Source organism: Delphinapterus leucas, chromosome 14 (genome assembly GCF_059928025.1).
Source record: "Delphinapterus leucas isolate spDelLeu-1000000601 "Yukka" chromosome 14, BTC_Dleu_Yukka2, whole genome shotgun sequence".
Taxonomy (NCBI): Eukaryota; Metazoa; Chordata; class Mammalia; order Artiodactyla; family Monodontidae; genus Delphinapterus; species Delphinapterus leucas.
Window position 1 is genome coordinate 64,734,811 of NC_143142.1, and position 21,681 is coordinate 64,756,491.

The 21,681-nt window shown below is 50.2% G+C and overlaps 1 protein-coding gene across 5 annotated transcripts in view; it reads left to right on the top strand.

The window, feature by feature from the left end:
• Positions 1 to 7,299: 7,299 nt before the first annotated feature.
• Positions 7,300 to 21,681, top strand: part of CTIF (cap binding complex dependent translation initiation factor) — a 307,707-nt gene continuing 293,325 nt past the window's right edge. For 3 of the 5 annotated variants that reach the window (XM_022584521.2, XM_022584522.2, XM_022584523.2), the window contains exon 1: positions 7,301 to 7,531. The gene's annotated coding sequence lies outside the window, so the exon portion shown is untranslated. Of the gene's footprint in view, positions 7,532 to 21,681 lie in introns of all 5 variants that reach the window. The other 2 variants (XM_089895159.1, XM_022584518.2) reach the window with 1 other exon arrangement.

Genomic DNA, 21,681 nt, shown 5'->3' on the forward strand with positions numbered 1-21,681 from the left:
GCCCTTACAACGTGCTCAGTGCTTCACAGACGTGATCTCCTTTAATCCTCATGATAACTTACCAAGGAAACCTCTATTATTTTTCCGATTTACAGAGGACACAGGAGCTCAGAGCGCTTAAGTTGCCCAAGGCTGACACCTGGTTATAAAAGTTGATGGCAAGATTCATATTCTGGTCTGTGTGCATCGTGAGTCCAGGCTCAAACCAGCTCCACAGTACTGCCTTTCTGGACTTACTGCCTCCTTCAACCCTTTGCTCACCATCACCCTTCCACTTGCTAATTCCCACTTATAAGCTCCTGCTGTCCACCCACGGGACAGCCACCTTCCTATCCCCTTTCCATGCAAATCACATTCAGGCCTCAAAGCCTGGCTTGGACCCCACTTTTCCTGTAAAACTTTCCCTGCCACTCAGGTCTCAAGACTCCCCTTCCTCTGAACAATCACTCCCTCTGTGTTGTACATCGGGCATGTTTTGGATTTTAGTCTTATACTGCCATGTCTGCTTAAAATGTGTCTGTCTTTTCTTCTGACCTAAACTGTGAGGTCCTGTAAGCATAGATGAACGCCCATTTTTGTGTGTACTTATTACTCACGATATCTAACTTAGAGCAAACGCATTGTATGTACTCAGTAAACACTAGGGTAAAAAAAGGGGTCATTTAAGTGATTTTTCAAATGGTGTCTCTAAAGACTTTTCAACGACATAGAAATGTGTGTTTTTAATTTTATTAAGTGACTTAGCTGGATGAATAATGCATAAGTAATGCTATCCCAACTATTATAATTATGTGTAATAAATCACTGGTTTAAAACACAAAAAATAAAAATTACTAGGGTAATAGAGAAGTCAGGAAAGCAGTGAAAACTCACTAAAAGTTTTAGCTGACTGCCTCTTCATTATTTCCTGAAATCACTTTATTGTTAACAAATTGTGGAACATGACAAACATTCCACATCCAGGGTATGGTATGTGGGCCCCAGGTATGTGTATCCCAAAACAAGCCACTGGGGTGCCAGAAAAAAATATTATGATATTTACTGATGGTCACCTTCATGCTAAATTTATGCAAAAAATAAGCTTCCCTAAGAGCAAAAGGACTTTTGAATCATAAATTCGTAAAAATTTTACAATTATTTAAAAATGCTTGTTTCATCTTTAGACCATCATTTAAAATGCCTATTTTATGTCAATTACATCTCAATCAAACTGAAAGAAAAAATAAAATATCTATTTGGGAAAATATAATAGATAAAAAATAAATAACAAATAAATGAGAAATATTAGAGGCAGATCAAAAAAATTTTTTTGACTGATGAGGTATATGAACAATGATCCTTCTTCTACAGCATAGAATCATTTGGAGCATCAGTTATATACAAACAAATGCACACACATCTCGGAAGTCTTAGTTTAAAAGAAAAAAGCACCTCATTGTAAATGCACCAGTGAGGAAGAAGGATGTTTCCTGCACCTAGAGGAAAGGTGCTCGCTGGGGACTTGAGAAGGTGGATGCTGACGTTTGGAGATGAGGGGACGTGGTTAAAACTTGCTGGTTCTGAGGTCCACAGGACTACCACCTGCTTGCTGGCTGTGCGCCCCTGGGCAAGCTCTGTCACCCCTCCTAGCCTCAGTTCCTTCCACTGCAAAAGTTGCAATGTCGATTATATGAAACAAAGCACAGAAAGTGTTTCGCTTGTTGCCCGGCAAATAGGAATCGTTTCATTAATATATTACCTATTTTTCTTGGATAGGGGAGGTTCAAGGGCAAGTTATTTTGCAGACATTTCAGAATAAGATTTAGGAGACAAGGATTACCAACTAGTTGAAGAGGGAGACATCTAGGATAGAAAAGGGAAGAGCATCTTCAGCAGGGGAAATTCCCAGCTACAGGGATCATAATGGTTGTAACTTTCTCTGCACTTCTTCTCTTTCAGGCTGTTTGAGATATGGGTCTTTGGATTACAAAAATCAGAAACCCATTCAGCCCTGCACAAAGTAAAGGGAATTACTATGAGGATACAGAAGTATCAGGAATCAAAGAGAGGTATAGTAGAGCACCCTGTGACTGAGAATCAGAAAGTTTGGAACTGAGGCTACTCTACACATCTCTCTCCCTCCCTTTACCCCGTTCACCCCCCTCCTCTGCCTACTCTTCTTGCACCTGGCCCACTAAGGCCACAAGCCCCTCCTCCCCCACCTGACTGAGCAGGGTCACCGGTGAGCACAGGTCTCTCAGCCTCTTCCTGAAGATTCTTGCAAAAGGGAATCTGATTGGCTCAGTTCATCTGCTGGAGCCAGGGCCACTTAAGTCCAGGCATAGCCAATAGTCTGGAGTCCCTTGGATCAAGTGTATACCCCTGGTCCAGTAAGCTGGGCCACCCCTCCCAGGATGAGGGTGGCGCAGTTTTTCCAGAGTGTAGCCTGAAAAATAATGAAACCTGTCTCTTGCAGATATGTGGAGGCATATCTTTGCCCAAGTCCTCATCATGGACAAGGCCATCCATGGATGTGGTGCTCATGCCACTGACCTGTGAGGTCTGACCTTGAACTCTAAAGAAATTGAGGAATGCTTGACTATTCATGGGCTTCACTTACTGTCCTTGAATCTTGTGAGACAAGGTCTGCTTGTGTTCTGTTCCCTCATGGATTTCAGGGCTTTGTTAAATGAATATTGCAAACCCTTCCTGATCTGCTGGAATTAAACAGCTTAAAATTCATGCTTTTGGCTACTTAACTTTCAGTTTCTTTTGCCAGCTGGACTATAAACTTCTCAAAGGGAGAACTTCAGGTTTGGAAATAATCTTAGAGATCATAGACCCTCCGATTTTACAGGTGTGGAAACTAAGGCCCAGAGAGAGGAGATGTCACACAGCAGGATAGGGGCAGGTGGGGCCTGGAACCTAGTTTCACACACTGAGTTCCCCAAGGTGCCATGCAACGTCTTAGGTGTAGCCTGCACCCAATAAACATTTGTTGGTTTATTTCTTATTTAGCTTTTGCTTTTCTCAAGCTCATCATTCTCTATCGGTGTCCTTCTTCCACCACCAACTTCAACCCTAGAAGACCACTTTCCATCTGCCTTTCAGGTGTTGGTCTTTGGGGTTGTGTAGTGGAAGCTGAGATGAGACAGGGGTGAAATTTAACCTGATTCTATCAAGCCGTTATCTCTCCAGGCCAACACCACAGCAGCAGAGCGAAAACACTAGACTGATAACTTCCTTCCCTCTCTGGGGTCACTGGCCACCAAACTGATGCATGATGAACCCACTCTCTAGCTTCCACATAAAGACATGACTTCCGCAATGCCTCCCAGGCCAATGCTACAAAACTGGGATTTAGGTCACTGCTGACCTCCTCCCGATGGGAAGTTATAAGTGGATCTAGTCTCACTTTCCTCCCGGAAGTCTTCTCTGACCATCCTAGCCTGCTAGGAACGCTTTGTTCATTTAACATCCCCCTCACGCAGAATAGCACCCCATCAGTTCTTCTGTTATCTCACGGGTGCCAGCTCCTGAAGCAGGCCATTTCTCTGCCCCTGCACTCTGGTGGGCTCCCACCAGGCCTTCAATAAATGCACTGACTGATGGAGGAAAGACGGTCAGGAGTCAGAAGACGATATGGGAAGAAAAGAGAAATATTTCCTTTTGCTAGTGTCCTTTTCTTTCCTTTTTCTTTTTTCTTTTTTTCTTTTTTTTGGCTATACTGTGCAGCTTGTGGGATCTTAGTTCCCTGACCAGGGATCGAACCCAGGCCATGGCAGTGAAAGCACCAAGCCCTAACCACTGGACCGCTAGGGAATTCTCTCCTTTTGCTAGTATCTTAGGAAAGTATTGATTAGGAAAAGCAACTGCTTAAGACAGAGAGAAACAGTCTGGCTTTTCATTTCTAGGCTATGTGGTAACAAGTCAGGTAAAGGCAACTTTTAACAACTCAAATCTGCCTAATTAACCAATTCCAGTGCCAGTTTATTGACTCTGCATCCAGCAGCTCCTCTGACCCAAGCTTGCAAGTGGGCCATAAGATCAACTGCAGGGAAGGAAGGCCACCACGTGAGGGACCCAGGAAGCCCCAGGTCTCCCACACTGAGAAAGCCAGTTTCCAGTCTGAGTGACCCACAGAGTCTTCCTCTCAAAGACCCCCATTCCAGCCTGAAATCCCCATCAGCAAAGGCCATTTCAGAAAGCTCTAGATAAGAGGACAAACATGTCATAGCTGGAGGAGAGAATGAAAAGATTATCTTATCATCCATTCATGAAGGGTGATTAGGCTGAAGGTAAAGCAGAGAGCCAGGCTCTGGGACGTGGAAAGCAGGAGGTAAGTGTTGCTAGGTGGGAAGAAGGAATGAGGGAGCCTGGGGACACCGTCCAGAGAAGGGGCTTTGGGTGCACACACAAGGGGGTCCTGGGGCAGCAGGGTGGGGAAGGGGAGAGCGTAACCACTTGTCAGCTGGGGAGGGTTAGGAGCGCTGAGCCCGCGGGAGGTGAGGACTAAAATCGGGTGAAGGTTCCTTGAAGACAACCCTAACCTACTTCACACATGAAGATGAGTCACCCGCAGGAATCCTCCCTACAGCACCAGCTCTGCTGGCCTACCTGCAGAAAAAAAAAAATTCAGGGATCACTCTTCTGGCCCAGAAAGACCCTGGGACAGGGAAAGGAATGACCATCACCAAGAGTTGCTGTGTGATGCAGAGCCAGTTTAAATGCGTTTTCACCGTTGGTTCTCACAAGGCCAAGAAAGGTTGTTGAATAAGCCGCCCAAGTCACTCATTTGGAGGTTAAGTAAACAGCCCAAGGTCGCAGATCCAGGAAGTGTCACACCTGGGATTCAAGCTGAGGGTTCAGGCTGAGTCTTGAGTCTGTGCTGTCACCACTGGCGCTGTCACTGCAGGCACAGCCCCCAAACAGAGGCACCTACTCTCCGCAGATGTTTTGCACTCTGCAGGTTGCTCAGCCTTTCCTCACCTCCGGGGCTGGATCCTGTTCTCACCTCTGGGGGTGTGATTTAAAACAAAGGCAAAACCAAGACCCAGACAATTCCATTCTTGTTCCTTTGTAAGTAATGTGCATATCACACCATGTGCAAAACAGCATTGACAACAAAAGGTAGGTAAATGGGAATTTGCTGAGTGGATAGACTCCGGGACTATTAGTCCATATTTCGTAAATCCAGGAAATCATCCAGATGTTAAAGCGCAAAAATAACTGCTGAGCCAGTGAGGCATAAATGCTAAGAGGGACAAACCAGTAGGAAGAGTCAGGTGTGCATAAACACGTTCCTTTGCCCGGGGGGACTGGGCCTGGCACCCAGACAACTGGCTGCTGGTAGCCACTCTGCCTCTTATGAATGCACAACTATGAGCCTGCTGCCTCCCTCTAGGAGGGAGGGGATGACACGCCTCCATGTCCTTTGGTACAAGAGTCAAAAGAGCTGCTCTACTGGATGTGACCGCGGATGCTGCTTGGCTTTCCTTCCACCCCGGCTTGGCACACGCTGAGCTTCAAGTCAGGAAGACAGGCTCTCCGCTCTGAAAGAAATCTCACCCCCCTCTTTCAAGGCCCACTGCAAGCCTCATCTCTGCTGGAAAGCCATCCCAGGCTCCTTCTGCCCTCTAGACCCACACTTCATCCCTGACCCACCTGCATTTTGGGTCCTCCCTTCTGCCCTCTAGACCCACACTTCATCCCTGACCCACCTGCATTTTGGGTCCTCCCTTCTGCCCTCTAGACCCACACTTCATCCCTGACCCACCTGCATTTTGGGTCCTCCCTTCTGCCCTCTAGACCCACACTTCATCCCTGACCCACCTGCATTTTGGGTCCTCCCTTCTGCCCTCTAGACCCACACTTCATCCCTGACCCACCTGCATTTTGGGTCCTCCCTTCTGCCCTCTAGACCCACACTTCATCCCTGACCCACCTGCATTTTGGGTCCTCCCTTCTGCCCTCTAGACCCACACTTCATCCCTGACCCACCTGCATTTTGGGTCCTCCCTTCTGCCCTCTAGACCCACACTTCATCCCTGACCCACCTGCATTTTGGGTCCTCCCTTCTGCCCTGTCAAGTTGCTGGGACTTTCAGAATTTGCTCTCTTAACTCTCATCTCCAGCCTTTGTACCCTGTAGCCTTAGTCAGAGGCCTGCCCTCCCTTTGCTTTTGTTTAAAATGTTAATAATTCTTACCTAAAGTACTACCTCCTCCAAGAAGTCTTCCCTCATCCTCTCCTACCCCCATCCACCCTCCATCCTGGTTGGCTGCTCCTCCTGAGGGTTCCGTAGCACTTTGTGCCTATGTCTATGTTAAGTGTGGACTTATCCCCTATACTTTCACTGACTGTGGTCCTTACACTAGACTTTGACCTTCTTGAGGGTCTCACCTGTCTTGGCATTCCCAGACATGTCCCATCTGTGGAAAATGCTCACCAAATGTTATATGAATTAATAAATTATTTTCTTCGCAGTTATACCGAGTCACACAGTTCCTTCCATGAGTTTATAACCCCCTTGCTTGGAGGGTGTACAGCATCATATATTTCTCCAGAAGGCTTCTCTGTGCTAAGCTCAGTGCCTAGCACCTAGTAGGCACTTGGAAAACGCTGGTGATTTGGTTAAGTGATTACTGAGTTATACATTGCATTGAATTCTCCCAGTCACCAAGTCCCCAGCCTTAGCCCTTAGCATGGCCAATGGAAAATTAATTGGTTGCAAAGTGCATATCTAATTACAACATCCCGCCCCTGCCACAGAGATGTTCAAATGTTAATTATAACATATGCATCTCAATAACAGACGTTAGCATTTAATACAGCGTTAATAACTGGACTTGGGCCGCCCAGTGCGTACACAAAGCTCCCTTTTATCTGCCATTACGACGGACTTAGCACTTAAAGCAAGGAAGTCCTCATCCTTAAAGCCGTCCTGTCCCTAAAATCAAATGTTTCCCTCCAAGCCTGGATCTCACCTAAGCCCCCAATTCTCCCCACGCGGAGGTCCCCACCCAGGGCTGCGCCAGCACGTGGCGGGGAGGGGAACGGGCGTTGGGCGTTGGGTTTCGGCGTGGCCAGACAGGCTGTCTCTGCTGCTCAGGCACATCCCCGGCGTCCCGGCGGCGCCCCGTTCTCCAGGGCCCGCCATCCCGGTAAAGAAAGGCGAACTACATTACCCATCAGGCCTCCCAACGCCCTCTTTCCTTTCAAGTCGTTGCACGTGGCCGGAGGGGAGGGCGGGGTCTGGACGTCACTCTCCTGCATTCTCTTTCCCTGTGTCAGAGCGGGGATCTTTTTTTTTTTTTTTTCGTTCCTCTACTCCCTCTCCCCCACCCGCCCCTCCCTCCCTCTTTCCCTCCCCTCCCTCCCTCCCCTGTCGCCTGGGTTTGTGCGCTGGGGCGCCGGAGCCCCTCCGCAGCCGGGACGCGCGGAACTCGAGGCTGGAGTCGGCTCTCCCGAGCCTCCTCCCTCCCTTCTCCTTTCCTGCCCCCTTCCCCCACCCCCCGACTAGGGCTCGGAGCGGCGGCCAGAGGAACCCCGAGGTGAGCATCCCCCCGTCCGCCCCCCTCTTTTAGTCATCTCTGATTGCCTATCGATTCGGGGACCCGCGAGGAGGGCTGCGTGACGTGCGCGTGCTTATAGATAAATCCGGGAAAACCGACCCAAACAATTAGCCCCCTTCCCCCCTCCCTGCGCCCGGGGCAGCCAGGAGTCGGCGCGCATCCACCTTCCCCGCCTCTGTCGAGGACCGCACTCCACGATCTCGCCCTCTCCCGAGGTTTGCCCCTTCCCTGCCGGGTTCCCCGCCAGTAGGGGAGCCGTATCTCTGGAGCTCCAGTGAGGAGGGGGGGTTCTTGGGGGGTGCACGGCTGGAGCCCGGCTCGCGTTGGAGCCGCTTGGTGTAGCCGCTGTCATGTGCCAGATTCCGACCCGGGGGGAGGAAGAGAGCGAGCTTGATTCCTCTCTTTTGTTTTGAAGCCCGCATTTGCTGCATCAAGCAGTTGGTTTAGTACCGGCCAAACTTGCAGCTGTTCTGACCGTGCTCCACTGAGGTAGGGTGGCGGCTCCCGGAGGGACCCCGAGAGAGTATTTCCACGCCGCCCCTCCCTTCTCTGGTGACTGATTGTGTCTGTGGCGGCCGCGTGTGTGTGTGCGCGCCCGTCCCCGCGGGCGCGGGGATGTCTGTCGTCTAGACAGGCTGCACCCTCCCTCCGTCCACGGTGAGCCCGCGGGCCGCGGGGGACGGGAGCAGAGGAGGAACCCGAATCAGTAGATCCACTGAGGTCGCGGCTTTGGACATTCCCCACGGCGGTGATTCTGTTGGCTTTAAAAATATATATTATTATTATTCATTCCTGTCGCCGCGGGGTAATTGGGCCTGGGGAACAGATCTGTCCGGCGGAGCCGGGGTTAAGTTGACAGGCTCTGAAAAGCCAGCTCGCGGTGGCTGGTGACCCGGGTTCCGGCTCGGGTCCTTCAGCGAGCAGGTGATTGTCCCGGACGCCTGCCGTGGTGGGGGTGTGGGGGTGGGCGGCGGGCGGCGGGCAGGGGGAGCGGTGGCTTGTCTGCGGCGGAGCTGTGCTGTCCCTGAGGGCCGGATGCTGGAACCTGGGTGCATCTGAGGGAGGCGTCCCGGGGACCGCGCATCTGAGTTGGATACGTCTCTCCATTGACGTTAAATGACAGTCGGGAGTCTGAGGCCCTCCTGTGGGCGGCGTTGGCTGTTTGGTTTCGTGGAGTTTTCAGGGTTGGGGTTTGGGGGCAGGTGTGAACAGAGAGGGGGTTGCGGCGTGTAAAGGGGAGGGGTGGCTGGCGGCGCGGTGTGCATTCCCACCCGGGGGGTGAGGCGTCGCCTCCCGCGCCCAGCCGTTTGTGTGTGTACACACCGCTCTGGCGTGTGTGGGGGGGCGGGGACCGCAGACCGCGGCGTCGTGGGGACGCGCTTGGGCCCAGATTTCTCGGGGTATCGGTCCCGCCAGGGCTCGTAGTGGTGTGTGTGTCCGCGTTCGCGCCTGGGTTACTTGGAGAGGGGAGTCGTGCGGCTGGGGGGCCGGGGAGACCCTGGGGTTGCGTAACTCTCCCTTCGCGTCCCGACGCCCCCCTGATCCGGCAGACTGTCCACCTACTCGGTGGCGCCGGGGGCTGGTCTGGCTGGGCCTGGAGGAGCCGCGGGCGCTCGCGCGTTGCCCCCCCACGCCCCTCGGTTGACCCTTGGCCGGGGGCGCTCTGTGGGTGCTCGTGCCCGCGCCTGCTGCCGCCTTCGCAGATCCTGGAGAGAATCAGCGCGCTCTGCGCACCCCCTCCCAATTTTTCGACCTGGAGACAGTGGGGGCCAAAGGCTGTCCGGCCTGACCGGCCCCGGGCCCAGCCCCGCGCTGCCTCCTGCGCCGCTGCCGGGTGCCCAGCCGGCCGCATGCCTTTGCCAGCTCTGTCCGCTCGGCGCTGGGTCTCTGCGGCCGGAGATTATCTCCCAGGCTAGGGGCCCGCGCGCAAAGGGAGGAAGCCGCTGGAGCTGCGGGCTCCGCGGCGGCTGGAGGCTCCCGATGGCGAAAGTGACACAGCACGAGCGCCGCTGACCGCCCGAGCTGGAGGAGAGAGGAAGGAGCCGCCCAGAGGGCGGGGAGGGGCCGCAGGCTGTCCGGCCTGTTTCCTCCTGTCCAGCTCCGGGTCTGGGCCGTAAACCTCAGGGATCCCGGTATGAGCATGCTGGGACCGCGCGAGAAAATTGCCTGGCGTGCGAGAAAACTCAATCATAGTGGAACAGAACGCACCGAGCAGACGTTAGAAGATGTCCAGTCCCTCACAGGATACACTCCCTTAGAGTATTTGAAACAGGATTCGATTTACACACAGGTCAACTCATCTGCTGTGTCAAGTGTCTGTCCTGGATAATTTGCGCTTGGAGCAGTAATTTTGTAACGCATTCTGAGCTACAGTGTCATCAGTGATTAAGAGATTGCCAGAATGGCAATATGTCTGTATGACTTTACTGGGCAGTCCCCCACCGCATCATTGCGTTTATTAAGAGGGTCCCGTGAGGTAGGGGGATATTAACCCCATTTTACAGAATAGCACATTGAGGCTCAAAAACTGACGTGACTTGCCTGAGGCGTTTCTGTGATTTCACTTCTCAGACTATGGCTTTTAATTAAATAGTGACCACCTTAAAGTGTAGGTCTTGGCACCTCAGGAAATACTGAACCCAAAAAAGGGAGTAAATTATGGTATTTATTCTTTGTCAGAAAACACTTGGTTTGCTACCAGTCCTAATGAGAATAAGTATTAAAAAACAGAAGTCTGCATTGCTGTTGTTATCACTCATCTGATAATTTACTGTTGGTGAATGATCGTCAGCTTTGATACATGCAGTATGTATACCTGCATGTAATAAATACATATGGATATATGTTTCTGCAACACATGCCTGTGTTCATATGGGTGTGTTCGTGGGGTCTTTATTGAATCTAAGGTTTATTCTTTACTTACTGGTTCCAAAACCATGGGTTTAAAGTATAGCTCCTGAGAAACCACCCAGGAACCTGCCCCCTCCATCTCCAGGGATGGGGAAGCCTTGAAAAGAACAAAGAGCTTCTACATAACTGTATGTATTTCTCAGAGTTCTCCAACGTGAAGGTTCTCAAGACAGAGCCTGGAGGGTTATTAGGTTTGGTCAGATAATCAGCTATTCGTTCACAAATATGTATTGAACACCAACATGTTTGTGTATCTTGAAGTGCTTACAAAGAAAATTTAACATAGTGGCCCTGCCTGGCAAAAACATCTTCTAGCTGTGGAGATAAATGTAAGATTTTAAGTCCAGCAAATGTTTGTTGAGCACCTTCTGTAGTCTAGATACTCTGCTGTGTTTGGGGCACACAAAGATAGGATAGCAGAAACAGCTAATTTGCAGTGCAGAAAACGGATGATTCAGAGCCTGCAGGAGGGAACAAATCATAAATATTTTAAAGCACTCGCCCTGGGACTTAGTCAATTTCACATATGTTGGTTGCAAGGGACTCATAATGGGAGTCCCTGTGCTACAGCAAATGCAGAAGGAAGCAACAGAGGAAGAAGAGCCTTGTTGCTCTGAACTTCAAACTATTTGGAACCTCCCAGGTGAGCCCTAGAGGTCTGTCCTTCTGTAGAGGTTAGGCAGCTCATGAGAGATGACCCTGAAGCCAACCAACAGTTTAGTCTGCTGAGCAATGAAGAACTGACAAGTTGTTCTCTGTGCTCCTGCCCCAGCTCTGCTGGACAGTAATGGGCTGTGATAGGCTGTCTTCAGTGGCTTTGGTCAAGGTCTCACTCAGGCCTTGCCTGAGTTTAGTAGTTTCTGTCTCACAGGTCTATGGATATGTTCTAATATGAGTCTGCTTTTTAATCTATTCATTCTCCAACTCACTTCCCGGGTCTTTGACACTGTTTTCCAATTTCATCTCAGTTTTGGGGTCCACTGCCCTTGTTTCGTTTTTGTTTTTTTTTTTTAATAAATTTCATTTATTTGTTTATTTTTGGCTGTGTTGGGTCTTCGTTGCTGCATGCGGGCTTTCTCTAGTCGTGGTGAGTGGGGGCTGCTCTTTGTTGCAGTGCGTGGACTTCTTGTTGCAGTGGCTTCTCTTGTTGTGGCGCATGGGCTCAGTTGCTCTGCAGCATGTGGGATCTTCCCGGACCAGGGCTCGAACCCGTGTCCCCTGCATTCACTGCCCTTGTTTTAAGGTTCTGTTGTTTGCAGTTCACATGATGAAGGAGGAAGCAGGAGGTGGTGGTTAGGATGGGGAGAGAATCCTGAGCCCAGAGAAAGAACAGGAGGTACAAAACAGACGGGCAAGTTGCAGTTTTGGGCAATTCTCCAAACCTGATGGCATTTCTGCATAGCTTACCCAATAAAGTGGCAGCCCCTTTTGGTGTTCTCTTTGAGGGGGATCCTCTACCTCTGGGCCTCACTGCTGACTCGCTGGTCACCTGAGCTCAGCTGCTAACATTCAGGCTTTGCTCTTGTGCCCTCCTGCCTCCCCTTGCGCGCAGTTTAACTTAGGGCACTGCTGTGATGGTGGTCTTCTCTCAGAATTACCCCCAAGCTGACTATCGACAGCTGCCTGTTGTTTCTGAATTAATCCCCGGCCAGAGCTCTGGTTCAGAACAGAGTGAGGACAGACACGTCCTCAGATCTAGGCACCCAGAGCTGGGAAGGGCCTTGTGGATGAGCTGAAGACCCCAAGGCCCAGAGAGGTGAAATGACTTGCCCAAAGTCACAGGGAGCCCTTGGCAGAGTGGAACATGAACTTCTAAAATTTGATGCCCTATTTAATCTTCTTTCTCTGTACTGTGGTGCTTCCTGAAAAAAAGCGGGGTTCTTACTTCCCAAAGAGTAAAAACTCTGCATTTTTTTTTTTCCCCTTTGGTTCCAGGAAAGGCCCCGGAATTCGGCTTTTAGTCTTGAGATTGCTTTCCTTCAAACCTGGCCTTCCTTGCCCTATCTTTCATCTTTGGCCGCCAGGAATCTGGATGAGAGCATACATTTGGGAGAGAGGTCTATGCTTGGGGCCTTCCAATGCTCTTAAGTTTGGTCTGTGGCTTTCCCTTTCCATGGCAGGGTCCTCAGGAACCTCCTGAAAGGGTTTGTAAAGCTGTTATGTACCTGCATTTTTCTAGGAGGAGGATCCACATATTTCATATGATTCTTACCTGACTCAAGTAAGAAGAACTACTGGGGGTGGGGGTAGTGGAGTTGGATAGGGGGTTGGCTGGCACTGGAGACTAGCGTAATACCCTACACCTGATTTGGCTTTGCAGTTTATGAACTATTTCACACAAATGATTTCATCTGCTTTTTATAATACCCTGTGAGGCTGTTGTTGTTATTCCCATTTTGCAGATGGGGAAACTGAGCCTCCATGGTTACTGCCATGCCGCAGTCACAAGTAAGTAGTAGAGCAGGGATCTGACCCCAAGTCTTCAGGTTTCAAATCTGGTGTCCTGAGTTGACGTGGTCCACCACGGCACATCATCATTACACTTTTATGAGTGGAGGACCTCGAACTTTTTGGAGCTGCTTCTTTCTTTTCTTTTTTTTTTTTTGGAGCTCCTTCTTCATGATATCCACTGCTGGCATATGTCCAACCACGGAGCCAGACCTAAGTGCTAACTTACCCGGGGGTGGGATGGATAAAGTATGGGAGGCAGTTATCATAACAGTGATATGTGGACTGGGGCCAGTTTGGGATGATTTCATGAAAGAGGTGAATTTGAGGGTAGGTCTGTGGCTGTGGCAGACCTGGCAGAGGTTTCAGTTGGGACCATGGCCCAAAAATGGTGAAGGGGAAATTGTTTGTGCTTGGTCCGGGGTGGAGCTGACCAAGGAGGTTGGGTGGATCCTGCAGTCAGACGGGGCTTCTCATAGTGACTGGGCTCTTTCTCTGGCCCTCTCTGTGCTACACCCTGGGGCTGCAACCGTGAACAGGCACAGCCCTCCTGCCTTCAAAGAACCCACTGTCTCGCGGGAGAGGCAGGCACTTAAACAGTTAAATTCAGCATGTGTGGTGAGCGCAGTGGTGGAGAAAGTTGCCTTCCAGACAAGGGCCACCTGCTGTAGCCTTAGAGATCAGAGGGGCCTTCCTAAGGGAGATGATGCAGGAGCTGAATCTGAATGTATGAAAAGGAATTAGCCAGGAGAAGAGACCGGAGAAGGACCTTCAGGGGGAAGGAATGTGGGCAGAAAGGCGTGGAGGCCCGAGGCTGCCTGTTGGAGGAAGGGGCTGCCCCAGGGGAGTCAAGCACAAGGCCGAGAGGCATACAGAGCCCCGCTCTGAGGAGCTTGTGAACCTGGCTGAGGACGTCACATTTCAGCATGGAGGACAGGACTTTAAGCAGAGTCGAGGCACTCGGCCATGGGCCAGAAGGGAGCATGACTGGGAGCCAGAGGCAGCCTCTGGGCTGATGAGGGAACAACAAGCTCCATGCAGCATTCAGCTCCCAGGGGATGAGACATATGGGGAGGAGGGAAGGCCACGTATTAAAAACGTTTGGGGAGTAAAGTCGGCCGTGATTGCTTAGCTTTGGGGGATAAGGGAGGAGTCCCAGTGACTCCCAGGCTTCTGGCCTTGTGAACTCAGTGGATGGCGGCCTTTAACTGGCAGTGCCCTTCTGGTGGCTGGAGCAGGTCTGCTCTGGTGGGGGTGAGAAGGATTGTGGTGAGTTTAATGTTAGCCATGGTGAGTTTGAATTGCTGGTAGGATAATCCCGTGGAGCTGTCTTGCAGACAATACAGTGCTCGTGGTAGAAGCCTGAGGAGGAGATGTGGGCAGGAGCTACAGTTCTGGGAGTGGGGAATGGTCTGCTGCTGAACGTGACTGCTGTGGGGACTGCTGTAGACAATAAGAAGACCTCTTCCTCCCATTGTCAGAGAATTCTTTGTCACGGGCAGGCCGGGCCGCTGTCGTCAGGGAAGCCAGGCGGGGATGCTGTGTCATGCTGGAGGCCCAGCTGGCAGAATCCAGCAACAGCCAGGAGCGCGCTTCAGCTGGAAGCCTTAAAGTGAGTTAGGGGAGAGGCCTTGTCATTTTTAACATCCCTGGTTAGCAGAGCCCTTCCCAGGCCCTCAGGGCGTAAGTAAAGGGCAGGGGAGACCTGGACCTCTGCCCAGGAGAAGGCAGTCTAGTTGGGAGACAAGATGTGGAAATATGAAACCACTAAAAATCTGGAATAACCTGGACAAATAGTGGGCTGCACATTAAATGCAAGAGGCCTGCTGGTACTTCTCTTCCTGCCATGCCGCATTTTTACAGGGCTGCTGTGTTTTGGGCAGAGTGCCAGTCTTTTCATTTGTGAATGCTTGGACCTACACAGTAGGTGTTCATCCTACGTATTTGGATCTGCAGGGATGTGGCCAGAGTTTGTTGTTTGGGGTGTGGGGTGAGGTCAGCCAGAGAAGGTTCCCGTGAAAAGTCCAAAGAGGGGATTCCAACACTGATTTGGAATATTTTTAGTACCATAGAGGAGTAAAAATCTCAAAACCTTCCAACTACCAAGCACCTAGAAATGCTGTATGAAATATAACTAGCATCCTTTCAAAGAAGAGCTGAGCTCCTCGAATGTGAGAGAAATCCCCAGGGAACTCAAAAGTGTAAGCTTGCACTGACTCTAGGCCAGGCCTGGGGGTGGGTTTGGCTGTGGGCGTGTTGAGGGGCCTCAGAACCAAAGGCAGCTGAGCTCTTGGCATTGCCTCCTCCAGGGTCCAAGGTGAGACTGGGAGTTGGCATGGAGGGCCCTGCCTGAAACGGGCCCCTGCAAAGGTGTGCAGGCTTGGAGAGAGGATGGAATAGATGTCCACCCAGTGGCATGGAAGCGGGAGAGGGGGAGCTTGTCGGTCTTGGCCTGGATCTGGGGTGGGGAAGAGTCTTCCCTGGAAACTTGAAACCTCAGGCCTGTTGTGGCCTTGGATGACCACTACACGTGTGGTCCAGGAGTCCCCAGGGAGTTAGCACATTAAAGCCTTTGGGGGCCGGGGTCTTCCTGCCTGTGGGCTCCAGGATCTCATGAGAGCTGGGAAGATTCTGGGGTTCTTCACCCTTCGCTGACTTGGGTCTCCACCTTGGAGAGATGCTGCAGGACCCGGGGGGATGGGGGGAGCTGAGTGAGGAGAAGGAGAAAGAGGCCTTGGCGGGAACCTTCGAAAAGGGCCTTCATGACACTTATACACTGCTGAGGGCGTGTGCATGGCTGTGGAGAAGGGCTGCACCTACCCGAGGGCTTCATCTCTCCGCAGAAGCCTGCAGATGGCCCTGTCTAGGAATGTCAGACATTCTCCCCCGCTGTTGACTCAGGCCAGGTCTTTACAGACAAGGCGTCTGTCCAGGTTCCTCTTCAGGGTGGCTGTGCAGATCCCAGCGGCTCCGGGTCCCTCCAGACTGTGTGCCACATTATCTGCCCTAAGCCCAGAGGCTTGAGTGCCTCGAGTTTCAAACTTGGGAGACACCTTAGAGGTCACCAAGTGGGTCTCCTACCTGGTGTGGGAATCCTGTCTCCACCAGCGCTCGCTCAGAGGCTTCCCGTGGCCGGGAGTATGTGGCTTCACGAGGCAGTGCCTTCCCTCATTAGGAGGCTTTTGCAGCTGGAAGGCCTCCTGTGAGCCTCAGGCACTGCCCGGCTATTTCCACCCATCGCCCCTTCGGCCATGGGCTGTGGTGAGAGATGCTTTGGAGGCCTTTCACCATCTTGCTCGCTTTTGCTGGAAGGGCCTTAATTTGTCGAGCTAAGATTCTGTGAGAATCCAGCCAACTTCCATCCTAACTTCCTTAGCAAAGAGGGAGATTTTGAAGACGAGATGTAAGGTTTGCTGAGCTGGCTGTGATGCAGAAGTTCTGAGAAGCTTTGGCTCAGTGCTTTTCAGATTCCAGACTAGAGAAGCAAGTTCCTTCCTCCAGCACCCAGAATACATTTCAGTTTGTAAGTGAGTGACTCAGGAATCTGATGCAGGGAGCTGACGTTTATTGAGTGTCTGTTAGGTACTGGGTACAGTGCTAGGTGTTGTCGGTATGTGTTACTAAATAAAAGTAACTTCTGGGGCTTCCCTGGTGGCGCAGTGGTTGAGAATCTGCCTGCTAATGCAGGGGACACGGGTTCGAGCCCTGGTCTGGGAAGATCCCACATGCCGTGGAGCAACTAGGCCCGTGAGCCACAACTACTGAGCCTGCGCATCTGGAGCCTGTGCTCCGCAACAAGAGAGGCCGCGATAGTGAGAGGCCTGCGCACCGCGATGAAGAGCGGCCCCCGCTTGCCACAACTAGAGAGAGCCCTTGCACAGAAACGAAGACGCAACACAGCCAAAAATAACTAAATAAACAAATGTGGGGTTTCAAAAAAAAAAAAGTAACTTCTGTGAGGGAAAGAGAAAGGGCAGCAGAGCCGGGGAAATGCCTTACTGTAGTTGTGACAATTGAGCGCTAAAGTTATTCAGAAAGAATGTGTGTGGTTCCATCCGGGAGTGGGTGGGGCAGGCATTCCTGTGCTATTCCCTTATAGGGCCTTCCTCTGGGGTAGGCAATGTCATGATCTCACCACGAGCTGAGAACCCACAGGCCTTTGCCGTATTCATGGGTCATTTGCTGAGATGCATACAAGTTTGAACCATGAGATCAAGAAGGTGGCCTGCTGGACAATCCGCATCTTGATGTGTCACCAAACAGGACGGTGTTGACAATGACAGTGTTTTTCCCAGCATGCAAGGCAGAGCTTGTATGCAAGGGGGGAGCTTGTCTGCCTTGGCCTGGATTTGGGGTGGGGAAGAATCTTCCCTGGAAACTTGAAACCTCAGACCTGTTGTGGCTTTGGATGGCCACTACATGTGTGGTCCAGGAGTCCCACTGGTGTCTGTCTACAGTGCCCTGGGCTCTTTGAGGAATCCTTTGCATTCACAGGTTGGCTGGCATCTGTGACGTTCATATATTTAACAGGTGCCGTGTTGTGTTATGAGGAGCATGAGTTGCCTTTGTCGCGAGGTTGCATCAGCCAGCTGGATACCCGGATGTGTGCTCCTGACAGGGCCCAGTGGTGAAGGGCAGGGATTCTGGGAAAGTACCCAGTTTCTCCTCTTCTCCTTCCAAAAATTGTTCTTCATGCTCACATTCTACTGGTTTGCCTCAAACGTTGTTTTATTTTTTGGGGTACGCGGGCCTCTTACTGCCGTGCCCTCTCCCGTTGTGGAGCACAGGCTCCGGACGCGCAGGCTTAGCGGCCATGGCTCACGGGCCCAGCCGCTCCGCGGCATGTGGGATCTTCCCGGACCGGGGCACGAACCCGTGTCCCCTGCGTCGGCAGGCGGACTCTCAACCACTGCGCCACCAGGGAAGCCCTGCCTCAAACCTTTTACCCTAAGCCTGTTACCTCCGTTAACATTTGGTTTGGTTTAGCGGACATGCGTCAGACGCCTGAAGTGGGTCGGAGGAATTCAGACGAACCTGGCAGGGTCCCTACTTCCTGTCTTCATCTTGGTGGGGAAGACAGAATGGCCACGTTTGTGTGGTGTGAGAAGTACTGGGTAAAGAGAAAGAAAAGTGTGCTGAGGCAGCCAGAAGTAGGATGACTATAATTTTTTGTCCAAATGGAGGCACTTTTGAGAGTGACAGGGAGTGCCATTAGTAATCATGCCAGGACACAGATATAAACTGGGACTGCCCTGGGCAAATGGGGGCTTATGGCCACATGAGCCGGGGAGGGCGAGTGCATGTGGGTCATACCTGACACTGTCATCAGTCCTTTGTACTACAGGACGCACGTAGGCCTAATGGAGGGGCGGGGCTTGGCTGCAAGAGAAACTGGCATCTGTTTCCTGTTTTTCTGGGGCTAGAGAGGAAAGCTTTATCTGTGGGGACTGTGGACTAAGAACTCTGATGGGTCTCAGTTTACAGCCACAAGATTCTATCTTATATCTCACTATGATCTCAGTGTTGGGGTTGGAGATGGAAGTTTGGGGAGATGAAAACCACCTGGTTTGTAGGATGTTATTGGCTACAGGTAAAAGCACTAGACTCACAGTGACTTAAAAAACAAGATGTTTATAGACTTATCTAGCCAGAAGTCTGAATGTAGGGGTTCTAAAGTTGATTAATTCAGTGGGTCAATGATAATTTTAAGGACTCGTTCTAACCTTCCAGGCAACCATTTACAGCACATTGGCCTCTGGCTCAGGCTTGACCCCTCATGGTCACAGCATGGCTCCCACTGCTCCACATATCACATTCTCACGTAACTGTATTGGAAGGCAGGCAGGAAGGTGAGTTTCTCCTTGTGTCTTAAAAAAAATTTTTTTTTCTACTTGAAGTATAGTTGATATATAATATTATATAAGTTACAGGTATACAATATAGTGATTTACAATTTTTAAAGGTTATATTCCATTTACAGTTCTTAAAAATATTGGCTATATTCCCCATGTTGTACAATATATCCTTTAATTTGTTTTATACATAATAGTTTGTACCTTTTAATCCCCTGTCCCTATAGTGCCCTTCCCCACTTCCCTCTCTCCACAGGTAACCACTAGTTTGTTCTCTGTATCTGTGAGTTTGCTTCTTTTTTGTTATATTCACTGGTTTGCTGTATTTTTTAGATTCCAATATAAGTGATATCATACAGTATTTGTCTTTCCAAGTCCATCCATGTTGCTGCAAGTGGCAAAATTTCATTCTTTTTTATGGCTGAGTAGTATTCCAGTGTGTATATATGTGTGTGTGTGTGTGTGTGTGTGTGTGTATGTATGTGTATGCCACATCTTCTTTATCCATTTATCTGTTGATGGACACTTAGGTTGCTTCCACATCTTGGCAATTGTAACTAATATCGCTATGAACATTGGGGTGCATGTATCTTTTCAAATTAGTGTTTTTGTTTTTTTCAGATATATAGCTAGGAGTGGAACTGCTGGGTCACATGGTGGTTCTATTTTTAGGTTTTTTTGTGAAAGCTCCATACCATTTTCCACAGAGGCTGTACCATCCTTGTGTCTTAATGTATCAGGCATGAAAACCTTGCCCAGAATCCCCCTGCTAGAATTTACTATCAAGTTCCATTGAAGAGAAATGGGTCGATACCTCACCATGGAGGCTGATAAAGCAAGTTTTGGTGTTTTCTGCCTCATCTATAGCAAGAGGGAGAAGTGCCTGCGAGGAGGTGGAGAGGGGGATCATGGGTAGGTAAGCAATGATTGTTTACCTCACCAAGTTTCATTGTGATTTTACTTATTCATTTAGGGATGTATCAGCTTTATTGAGATATATTTTTTTATAAAATAATTTCTTAAAATATAATTGAGGTATAAGGAAAACAAACCTACCCCCTGGGCTCTGGCAACTACTCTTCTTTCTTTCACTATAATCCTGCCTTTTCTAGTAATTATTATTTCTTAACCTATAGGTAATATGGGAGTGTAGGACCCTAGGTGTCTCGTGGAGGTCTTTTGTGTGGTCTCAGGTAGGTTCTATGTCCTCTTCCCCCAGTGGCCCCTCTGCATTCCGGTCACCGGGGCCAGGTGGAGAAGCCGAGCAAACAGAGTTGTCCAGAGGGAGGGAGAGGGAGGGAACCTATGTTGGTGGTGGCCCTGACAGCAGGACTGGAGATACCTAAGGGGCCGAGGTTCTGGCTGGTCCATGATAGACAGCAGTCACTTGTGCTGGCAGCTGTGGGGTTTGAGGGAGGAAATTGCTTCTTAGTGTGGCTTGGACACCTTGGATCCTGCAGAGTCAGTTCTCCTGCCCCTGCTAATTGAGAACTCTGGCCGTGGGGAATGTAGGCCACGGGAAGATTATGGGGGACACCATCTTCCCCTCCCCAAACCATCATCCCCTTCTGTTGATACAAACAAGCAGCTCAGGCCAAGGGAAGACCACCCAGTCCCCTGGAGCAAATAAGTGCCCTCTGGGCTCTTCTATACTCTGTTGTATGGTCAGTTTTGTCCTCCTCTTCCATCCCAGCCTTCGGCCTGTACATCTTTAGCACACTTAGCCCTTTGCGTCACTCCCACCCTTCCTTGGGTTCTTGCCTGATCTGCTCCCGGAGATCATAAGCACCTTGAAGATCATATCCTGGTCTGAGTCAGTTGTGGATTTCCCATAGGGCTAGGGCAGTGCTTGCCACAGGGTCCCTGCTCCAGGAACGCAGATCTTTTTTAAAGCAAAATGAGTATTTGTAGAATGAGGGGAGGTACTTGTTCACTTTGGGCAGCTCTCCAGATTCCAAACCAGTTCAGTGTGGCACAGCACGGTGCCCTGGATAAGGATTTGTGAGTCTCTACATATTCCTTTCCTAAAGAGGAAGAAAGGTAATCCACCATGCTGTTATGGGTTGAATTGTATCCCCCCTAAAAGTATGTTGTAGTCCTAACCCCCAGGACCTTGGAATGTGACTGTATTTGGAGATGGGGCCCTTAAAGAGGTAACTAAGGTAAAATGAGGTCCTTTGGGTGGCCCTAATGCAATATGACTGGTATCCTTAAAAGAAGAGGACATTAAGACTAGGACACCTGAGACAACCATGTGAGGACACAGGGAGAAGGTGGCCATCTATGAGGCCAAGGAGAGAGGGCTCAGAAGAAACCAACCCTGCTGACACCTTAATCTCAGACTTCTAGTGTCCAGAACTATGAGAAAATAAATTTCTCTTGTCTAGGCCACCCAGTTTGTGCTATTTTGTTATGAAAGCCAGGCTCCAAATCCAGGCCTGTGTGACTCCAGAACCTGGGCTCTGCACTGTAAGCCGCTGTGTTTGGGGGTGGGTTGGGGGTGGATGTCTGTCACCTCAGGGATTGAACAGGTGGTATTTCTGCTGAAACCCTGGGGCAATCCAATAATAACTTTAAAAACCTAACATTTGTTATGTATTACTGTGTTAAAGTGCTTCGTGAGCACCTTACATGTGTTATCTTAATTAGCCTTCTATTTTATAGATGAGACAATGAGGGCACAGAGAGGTTAAGTAATTTACCCTAGGTCACACAGCTAATAAGCGGCATAGACTGTTCTGCTATTTTGAGTGTTGTACCTTAACCATCACACACGGGGACTGACAGGTTATGCTGAGGTCCTCTTGTGGCATTCTGGGAAAGTCACTGGTCTTACGTCTGCCATTAATGACTTGGGCAAGTCACTTTGCGCCTGGGTGTTTTCTCCTCGGCGACCTCAGGGACTGGATGAGATACTAT